This window comes from Ranitomeya imitator, chromosome 2 (assembly GCF_032444005.1).
Source record: "Ranitomeya imitator isolate aRanImi1 chromosome 2, aRanImi1.pri, whole genome shotgun sequence".
NCBI lineage: Eukaryota > Metazoa > Chordata > Amphibia > Anura > Dendrobatidae > Ranitomeya > Ranitomeya imitator.
The window spans coordinates 32065875-32074803 of NC_091283.1; positions in this window are offsets into that span (position 1 = coordinate 32065875).

Sequence of the window (8929 nt, forward strand, 5' to 3'; positions counted from 1 at the left end):
ACCCCACTGTTGTTGTTTTAGTTTTTTACTTTTTCTATTTTTTCCCTTAACGGAGCGAATGGGGGCGACGGATCCTTTCTAGGTTCCGATCTCCCCCGAACCATCAACAGGTAAGTATGTGGAGCGTTCCTCCCGTATCCTTTCCTGCAACGTTAGATGCCAGCCCTGAGCTCACCTTACAGGCGACGGATCCTTCGCGTTCCGATCTCCAGCGCCCCCCCCCCCCCCTTCCTCCATAGCAGGCGACCACATGGAGTAGCCCTCCATCTACCTCTCCTGGAGCCAGGTGCATAGCCGGACATAATATGTATGGCGTCCGTGCAGCCCTCCACTGCATCACCACTGATATAGTGGATGACGCAAGGCTCCCTGACTATGGCAACAGTGGATTGAGAACCGGCCCACCGCATCTACCGTGAGTACACTGCGGGAGCCGAGGCGCTGGGGGGTCCGCATCCGTGGGTGGTCCGCAGTGCGGAAATTCAATAAAGGAGTGTGGCTAATAGCGGTCGCGGTGCTGCAGGCCGCAATGGCAGGTTTAAAATTTAGCCCCCGGCCTTTCCCCTTCATACAGGCCAGAGTTTTGGCCACGCCCACCAGCAGTTACCACCACCCACTCTTTCTGGCACTTCTCGTTCCCTGAGAAGCGCTCTCACTTCCTGATCTCGGTGGCCATCTTGGGACACCCACAGGGCTGATGCTGCAGCGCTGCATTTTTGAATCACAGCCTTCAGGACTAGATTTCTGTGCATACACCGTGGACCTCCCCTGGGGACTCCAAACACAGGACCTGGGTAAGCTGCAGAAGCATAGCTTAACCCTTCCCCTGCTAGTAAGCGCTCTCCTCAAGGCTATGCTATGTCTCAAAGCCTCACAAAAACTCTGGGAAAACATACACTTCGCTGCATGTGCCTCTTGTAAGGTGTCATTACCCCGGGGTTCACAATACTGCATTGTGCACAGCTTGTGAACCGGTGACTGCTCAGGAACCACCTGTTACTGATACTGAACCCAGTGAGCCTGGTCCCCCTGAGTGGGCTACCTCCCTTTCCGGGTATATGGCATCTCTGGCAATAGCGTTAGACTCGTTCCGAGACCCTTCCTCTAACCAGGGCACTATTACGGACAACGCTTCCGATCGTCAGAACCCCTCGTACTCCAGGGGTCGTACCTTGCCAAGGAGTTCTCACTCTTTCAGAAAAAGGACTCGTGCCATTTCCCCAGACCATCACCGGGATTCGGGTTCTGAGAGCTCCATTTCTCGCTCCCCTTCCATTGGGGCTAGTAGAGAACCTGGCTCAGAGGACGATTCTGAGGAGACTCTCGGCTTTCTGATTGATTCAGTGAATAAGGCTTTGAAGCTTGATGAGGAACCCTTATCTAAAGCGGATCATGCCGTGTCCTTTAAGAGGACGAAGCAAGCTCACAGAGTGTTCGCCACTCATCCCGAATTTAAGGAAATTGTCAAATCTCACAGGATCCGTCCAGATAAACGATTTACAGGGCAGAAGCCCATGGACTCAAAATATCCCTTTGCCCAGGATCTAAGAAAAGATTGGTCGCAGTCCCCCTCGGTAGATCCTCCGGTGTCGCGCCTGGCTACTAAATCTATTTTATCCTCTTCGGAGGGCGCCTCAATTAAAACCCCATCCGATCGTCAGATCGACAATATGGCGTGTTCAGCCTTTAAAGCCTCAGCAGCCGCACTCTTCCCATCTTTTGCCGTTACATGGGTGGTTAAGGCTATGACCCACTGGGCTGAGGTCTTGTCTTCAGCGGTGCTGGATACCAATCTTCCCCCTGAGATAGCAGACCTCGCTACTCAGCCAGAGCTGGAGATTTTGTAGTGACCGCGTCCCTGTATGCCGCTAACTGCGTTTCTCAAGCAGCAGCAAACGCCATCACCATTCGGAGGTCCTTATGGCTCGGACTGACGTGCGGATTCTGCTTCCAAAAAGTCATTGCCTTCTCTCCCATATCAGAGCGGTCGCCTTTTTGTCGAAAAGCTCAACCAATTAATTTCCGACGCCACTGGAGGGAAGAGTAAATTTCTTCCACAAAAGAGACCCTCTCAGCCCTTTCGGAACCTGCAACCACAGGCTCGGTCCCGATACAACTCAAACTGGTCCTCTACTTCCACATCTCCCGGTTCCGGCTGGGCACAACGTGGAGTCAGAGGTTCCCAGGCCTCTTATAAACCTTCCCCTTCATGGAGAGGCAGCCTAGGCAGTCGGGATCCAGAGGCTCCAGACCTTCCACACAATGACTCACTGCGGTATTCGGGGGACACCCTCAAAGTAGGCGGCCCCCTACTTCAGTGCCGCGTGGCTCTCGTTCGTTCGTGACGAGTGGGTCCGCGACCTAGTGTCCTCCAGATACAAGATAGACTTCTTATCTCATCCTCCAAACTGTTCTTTCCTGTCTTCTCCTCCCAGGGCAAAAGCATCAGCGTTCTTCCAAGCTATAAGCTCTCTGAGAAACGACGGAGTTATTATTCCGGTCCCTCAAAGCGAAAGGTTTCAAGGTTTTTATTCATACCTCTTCATTGTTCCAAAGAAGGACGGTACAGTACGGCCCATACTGGACCTAAAACTGCTGAACAAGTTCGTCAGGGTGCGACTGTTTCCGGGTGGAATCGCTTTGTTCTGTCATCGCCTCCATGGAAAAAGACGAGTTCCTGGCATCTATAGACATCCAGGACGCGTACCTCCACATTCCTATTTTGCCTTCTCACCAAAGGTTTCTTCGCTTCGCAGTTCAGGAAGATCATTTTCAATTTGTTGCTCTGCCCTTCGGCCTCGCCACCGCTCCCAGGGTATTCACCAAGGTCATGGCGGCTTCCGTGGCCATCCTTCATACCCGAGGTGTGGTGCTGCTATCGTATCTAGACGATATCCTCAGCAAAGGCCCCTCTTTCCGCAAAGGCCGTGAACATCACAATAGATACTCTCTCGCCTATGTTGGAAGATGAACTTCAAAAAATCTTCCCCAGTACCGGCTCAGCGAATTTCATTTCTAGGAATGATTCTCGACTCATCCCGGGGGTTGGCTCTTCTTCCCTAAGAAAAGATCTCAGTCTTAGGGCTTGTTTCCATTTGCGAGAAACACCTCTGTGTCTCGCATGTGAAAACCAAGCTCTGGCGCCGGCACTCCATAGCGGAGCGTGCGGCTGCATAGCAACACATGAAGCTGCACGCTCCGCTCCCAAGTGCCGGAGCCAGATCTTGGTTTTCACATGCGAGACACAGACGGGTTTCTCGCAAATGGAAACGAGCCCTTACAGAGAGCAGCTCAGAAGCTCTCTCGGCCTCGCACTCACTCTCTGCGCTTCAGTATGAGAGTTCTCGGCAGGAGGGTAGCAGCTATGGGGGCGGTTCCATTTGCTCAATTACACCTCCGCCCCTTACAGCATGCCCTCCTGGCTGTTTGGGATAGGAACCTGTTCTCCCTCGACCGTCGGTTCCTCCTTCCCCAGCGAGTCAGTCCAGGAGGGTGGACATTGAAATCATCCCTGAATCAGGGGAAGTCCTTTCTTCCAGTACATTGGTTAGTTTTGACAACAGATTACAGTCTTCTAGGCTGGGGAGTGGTGTTCCTTCATCACACTGCTCAGGGCCGCTGGTTCCCCCAGGAATCACGCCTTCCGATCAACATCTTGGAAATTCGGGCAATCAGGTTGGCACTTCTCCAATTCCATCCCTTCCTGGCGGGTCGCCCAATCAGGATTCAGTCCAACAACGCCTCTGCAGAGGCATACATCATACTGCCGAGAGTCATCAAGAAGATCAAAGCGGAGAGGGTACTGGTAATCCTGATTGCGCCAGATTGGCCGCGCGAGGTACGCGGAACTAGTTCAATTAGTCGCCGATGCTCCCTGGCGATTACCGAATCGCGCAGACCTGCTATCACAGAGCCCCATTTACCACCAGAACTCCGAGGCCCTGTGTTTGACGGTATGGCCATTGAGTCCTGGGTTCTAACGCAGGCAGGTTTCTCTCCGGAAGTCATCTCTACCATGATCGGCGCTAGAAAGCCTACGTCTATGCGCATTTATTATCGCACTTGGAAAGCCTTTTTCCCTTCCCCATGACTGCACCTAACGTGAGAGATGGTCCTAGCCCCCAGGAACAGGAAACCTACATAGGAGATAAAAGATGGGGCGGCACCTCTCTCCTCAGTTTTGGTTTCCTGTTCCGGCGGGGAACCTGTGTCGACCCAGAGAGATCTCTTTCTGGTGGGGCCGGTCCGGAGACCGTGGTCCGCGGCGGGAGCAGCCGCATTACTTACTTCAGGTGGTGTCCTCCCCGCTGTGGGCTCCCCGGTGTCCACTCCTGGCCGGAGGCTGGGCTGGGGTAGAGGCGTGCCCCATCACTATGGTGAATGGGAGGACTTCCGGGATCAACCGGAAGTGATGTCGCACGCTGAGGGGAGCGGTGTGCTGATACTCCCGGGAGGGAGGAAGTTCAGGGGCGCTCACACCGCTCTCCCTCCTGTATTATTAAAAGAGGCAAGCCATGAGTAACAGTAGCTGATACTCCCGGGAGGGAGGAAGTTCAGGGGCGCTCACACCGCTCTCCCTCCTGTATTATTAAAAGAGGCAAGCCATGAGTAACCGTGGCAATAGCCTCTCCAACATGGCGGACCCAACTGCGGAATCGCCGGTGCCAGTGGACGTTCCACAAGCCCCCGTGGTACTAAAGGTTTCGGTGGGAGAGTGCCTTTGTAAGGCAAATAACATGTCAGTAACACAGTATTGCTACGTTCACATTTGCGTTGTGCGGCGCAGCGTCGGCGACACAACGCATGCACAACACAGCGTTTTGTGACGCATGCGTTAATTTTTTGCCTGATTTTGGCGCAGAAAAAACTGCATCATGCAGCGTCCTCTGCGCCCTGACAGTTGCGCCAAAATGACACATGCGTCACAAAATGCAAGACAACGTATGTCCATGCACCCCCTATGTTAAATATAGGGGCGCATGACGCATGCGTCGCCGCGGCTGCGCCCGACGCTGCACTGCACAACGCTAATGTGAACATAGCATATCTCTGTATTATATTAACATAGTAACATAGTTAGTAAGGCCGAAAAAAGACATTTGTCCATCCAGTTCAGCCTATATTCTATCATAATAAATCCCCAGATCTACATCCTTCTACAGAACCTAATAATTGTATGATACAATATTGTTCTGCTCCAGGAAGACATCCAGGCCTCACTTGAACCCCTCGACTGAGTTCGCCATCACCCCCTCCTCAGGCAAGCAATTCCAGATTCTCACTGCCCTAACAGTAAAGAATCCTCTTCTATGTTGGTGGAAAAACCTTCTCTCCTCCAGACGCAAAGAATGCCCCCTTGTGCCCGTCACCTTCCTTGGTATAAACAGATCCTCAGCGAGATATTTGTATTGTCCCCTTATATACTTATACATGGTTATTAGATCGCCCCTCAGTCGTCTTTTTTCTAGACTAAATAATCCTAATTTCGCTAATCTATCTGGGTATTGTAGTTCTCCCATCCCCTTTATTAATTTTGTTGCCCTCCTTTGTACTCTCTCTAGTTCCATTATATCCTTCCTGAGCACCGGTGCCCAAAACTGGACACAGTACTCCATGTGCGGTCTAACTAGGGATTTGTACAGAGGCAGTATAATGCTCTCATCATGTGTATCCAGACCTCTTTTAATGCACCCCATATTGTGCAGGGGAAGAAGGTTACAGCCAAGCAGAAAAATTAAAGTCTGCGCGCTCTGTGATAAAGCTGTCCCTAAAACCTATGACAAATGGATCTGTCGGTTATGTATAGATAAAACTGGCCGAGGAGTCTTCATCATTACTCCAAAATATAAAGGCTATCGTTAGGGATGAAGTAAAAATCACGGTAAAAGAGCAAATGAAACAGCACGGATTACATAGCGCTGGAAATCCACCTTCTAGACCTGCCCAAACCTCTGACGTGAAATCAGAAGGTGAACCAGGGGAACTGCCACCTGATGATGACTCCGGTTTAGACTCTTCAGATGAAGAGTGTGGTCGGCCGTATATACTATCTGAGGATGTTGGGAAACTATTTAAGCTAGTTAGAGCAACTTTGGGGGTTGAAACACCAAAAGAACATAAAACAACCCAAGATTCTATGTTTAGCAACCTAGAGGGGAAAAAACGCAGCGTTTTTCCTTTTCACGAAAATGTGTTACATTTAAATAAAAAAAGAGTGGAAAAAAAAAAACAAATAAAAAAAATGTCAGTTCCTCAGGCCCTTAACCCCTTCCCGACCTTTGACGCATACGCTGCGTCATGAAAGTCGGTGCCATTCCGACCCATGACGCAGCATATGCGTCATGGAAAGATCGCGTCCCTGCAGATCGGGTGAAAGGGTTAACTCCCATTTCGCCCGATCTGCAGGGACAGGGGGAGTGGTAGTTTAGCCCAGGGGGGGTGGCTTCACCCCCTCGTGGCTACGATCGCTCTGTTTGGCTGTTGAAAGTGAAACTGCCAATCAGAGCGATTTGTAATATTTCACCTAAAAAAATGGTGAAATATTACAATCCAGCCATGGCCGATGCTGCAATATCATCGGCCATGGCTGGACACACTAATGTGCACCCACCCCACCCCTCCGATCGCCCCCCCCAGCCCCCCGATCTGTGGTCCGCTCCCCTCGGTCCTGTGCTCCGCTCCCCCGTCCTCCTGCCCGCTCCCCCCGTGCTCCAATCACACCCCCGTGCTCCAATCAAACCCCCCCGCACTCCGATCCCCCCCCGCACAGCGATCCCCCCCCGCACAGCGATTCCCCCCCCCGTGCTCCGATCCACCCGCCCGCACAGCGATCCACCCCCCCGTGCTCCAATCCATTCCCCCGTGTTCCGATCCACCCCCCCGTGCTCCGACGCCCCCCCCCCGTGCCCTGATCTCCCCCCCCTTATACTTACCTGGCCTCCCGGGGACCGTCCGTCTTCTTTCCTGGGCGCCGCCATCTTCCAAAATGGCGGGCGCATATGCAGTGCGCCCGCCGAATCTGCCGGCCGGCAGATTCGTTCCAGAGTGAATTTTGATCACTGAGATAGGTTATATCTCAGTGATCAAAATAAAAAAAAAAAGTAAATGACCCCCCCCCCCCCCTTTGTCACCCCCATAGGTAGGGACAATAAAAAAAAATATATATTTTTTTTTTCCAGTAAGGTTGGGGTAAGAACTAGGGTTAGGGTTAGGGGTAGGGTTAGGGGTAGGGTTAGGGTTAGGGTTAGGGGTAGGGTTAGGGGTAGGGTTAGGGGTAGGGGTAGGGGTAGGGTTAGGGTTAGGGGTAGGGTTAGGGGTAGGGTTAGGGTTTCGGTATGTGCACACGTATTCTCGTCCTCTGCGGATTTTTCCGCTGCGGATTTGATAAATCCGCAGTGCTAAACCGCTGCGGATTTATGGCGGATTTACCATGTTTTTTCTGCGTATTTCAATGCGGTTTTACAACAGCGGTTTTCTATTTGAGCAGTTGTAAAACCGCTGCGGAATCTGCAGAAAGAAGTGACATGCTGCGGAATGTAAACCGCTGCATTTCCGTGCAGTTTTTCTGCAGCATGTGTACAGCGATTTTTGTTTTCCATAGGTTTGCATTGAACTGTAAACTCATGGGAAACTGCTGCGGATCCGCAGCGTTTTCCGCAGCGTGTGCACATACCTTTAGAATTAGGCTATGTGCACACGGTGCGGATTGGCCGCTGCGGATCCGCAGCAGAGTTCCATCAGGTTTACAGTACCATGTAAACATATGGAAAGCCAAATCCGCTGTGCCCATGATGCGGAAAATACCGCGCGGGAACGCTGCGTTGTATTTTCCGCAGCATGTCAATTCTTTGTGCGGATTCCGCAGCGTTTTACACCTGTTCCTCAATAGGAATCCGCAGGTGAAATCCGGACAAAAAACACTGGAAATCCGCGGTAAATCCGCAGGTAAAACGCAGTGCCTTTTACCCGCGGATTTTTCAAAAATGGTGCTGAAAAATCTCATACGAATCCGCAACGTTGGCACATAGCCTTAGGGCTAGGGTTGGGTTGGAATTAGGGTTGTGGTTAGGGTTAGGGGTGTGTTGGGGTTACGGGTGTGTTGGGGTTAGGGTTGTGATTAGGGTTACGGCTACAGTTGGGATAAGGGTTAGGGGTGTGTTGGAGTTAGAATTGAGGGGTTTCCACTGTTTAGGCACATCAGGGGGTCTCCAAACGCAACATGGCGCCACCATTGATTCCAGCCAATCTTGTATTCAAAAAGTCAAATGGTGCTCCCTCACTTCCGAGCCCCGACGTGCACCCAAACAGTGGTTTACCCCCACATATGGGGTACCAGCATACTCAGGACAAACTGCGCAACAATTACTGGGGTCCAATTTCTCCTGTTACCCTTGTGAAAATAAAGAAATGCTTGCTAAAACATCATTTTTGAGGAAAGAAAAATGATTTTTTATTTTCACGGCTCTGCGTTGTAAACGTCTGTGAAGCACTTGGGGGTTCAAAGTGCTCACCACATATCTAGATAAGTTCCTTGGGGGGTCTAGTTTCTAAAATGGGGTCACTTGTGGGGGGTTTCTACTGTTTAGGCACACCAGGTGCTCTGCAAACGCAATGAGACGCCCGCAGACCATTCCATCAAAGTCTGCATTTCAAAAGTCACTACTTCCCTTCTGAGCCCCGACGTGTGCCCAAACAGTGGTTTACCCCCACACATGGGGTATCAGCGTACTCAGGAGAAACTGGACAACAACTTTTGGGGTCCAATTTCTCCTGTAACCCTTGGGAAAATAAAAAATTCTGGGCTAAATAATTATTTTTGAGGAAAGAAAACGTATTTATTATTTTCACGGCTCTGCATTATAAACTTCTATGAAGCACTTGGGGGTTCAAAGTGCTCACCACACATCTAGATAAGTTCCTTTCGGGGTCT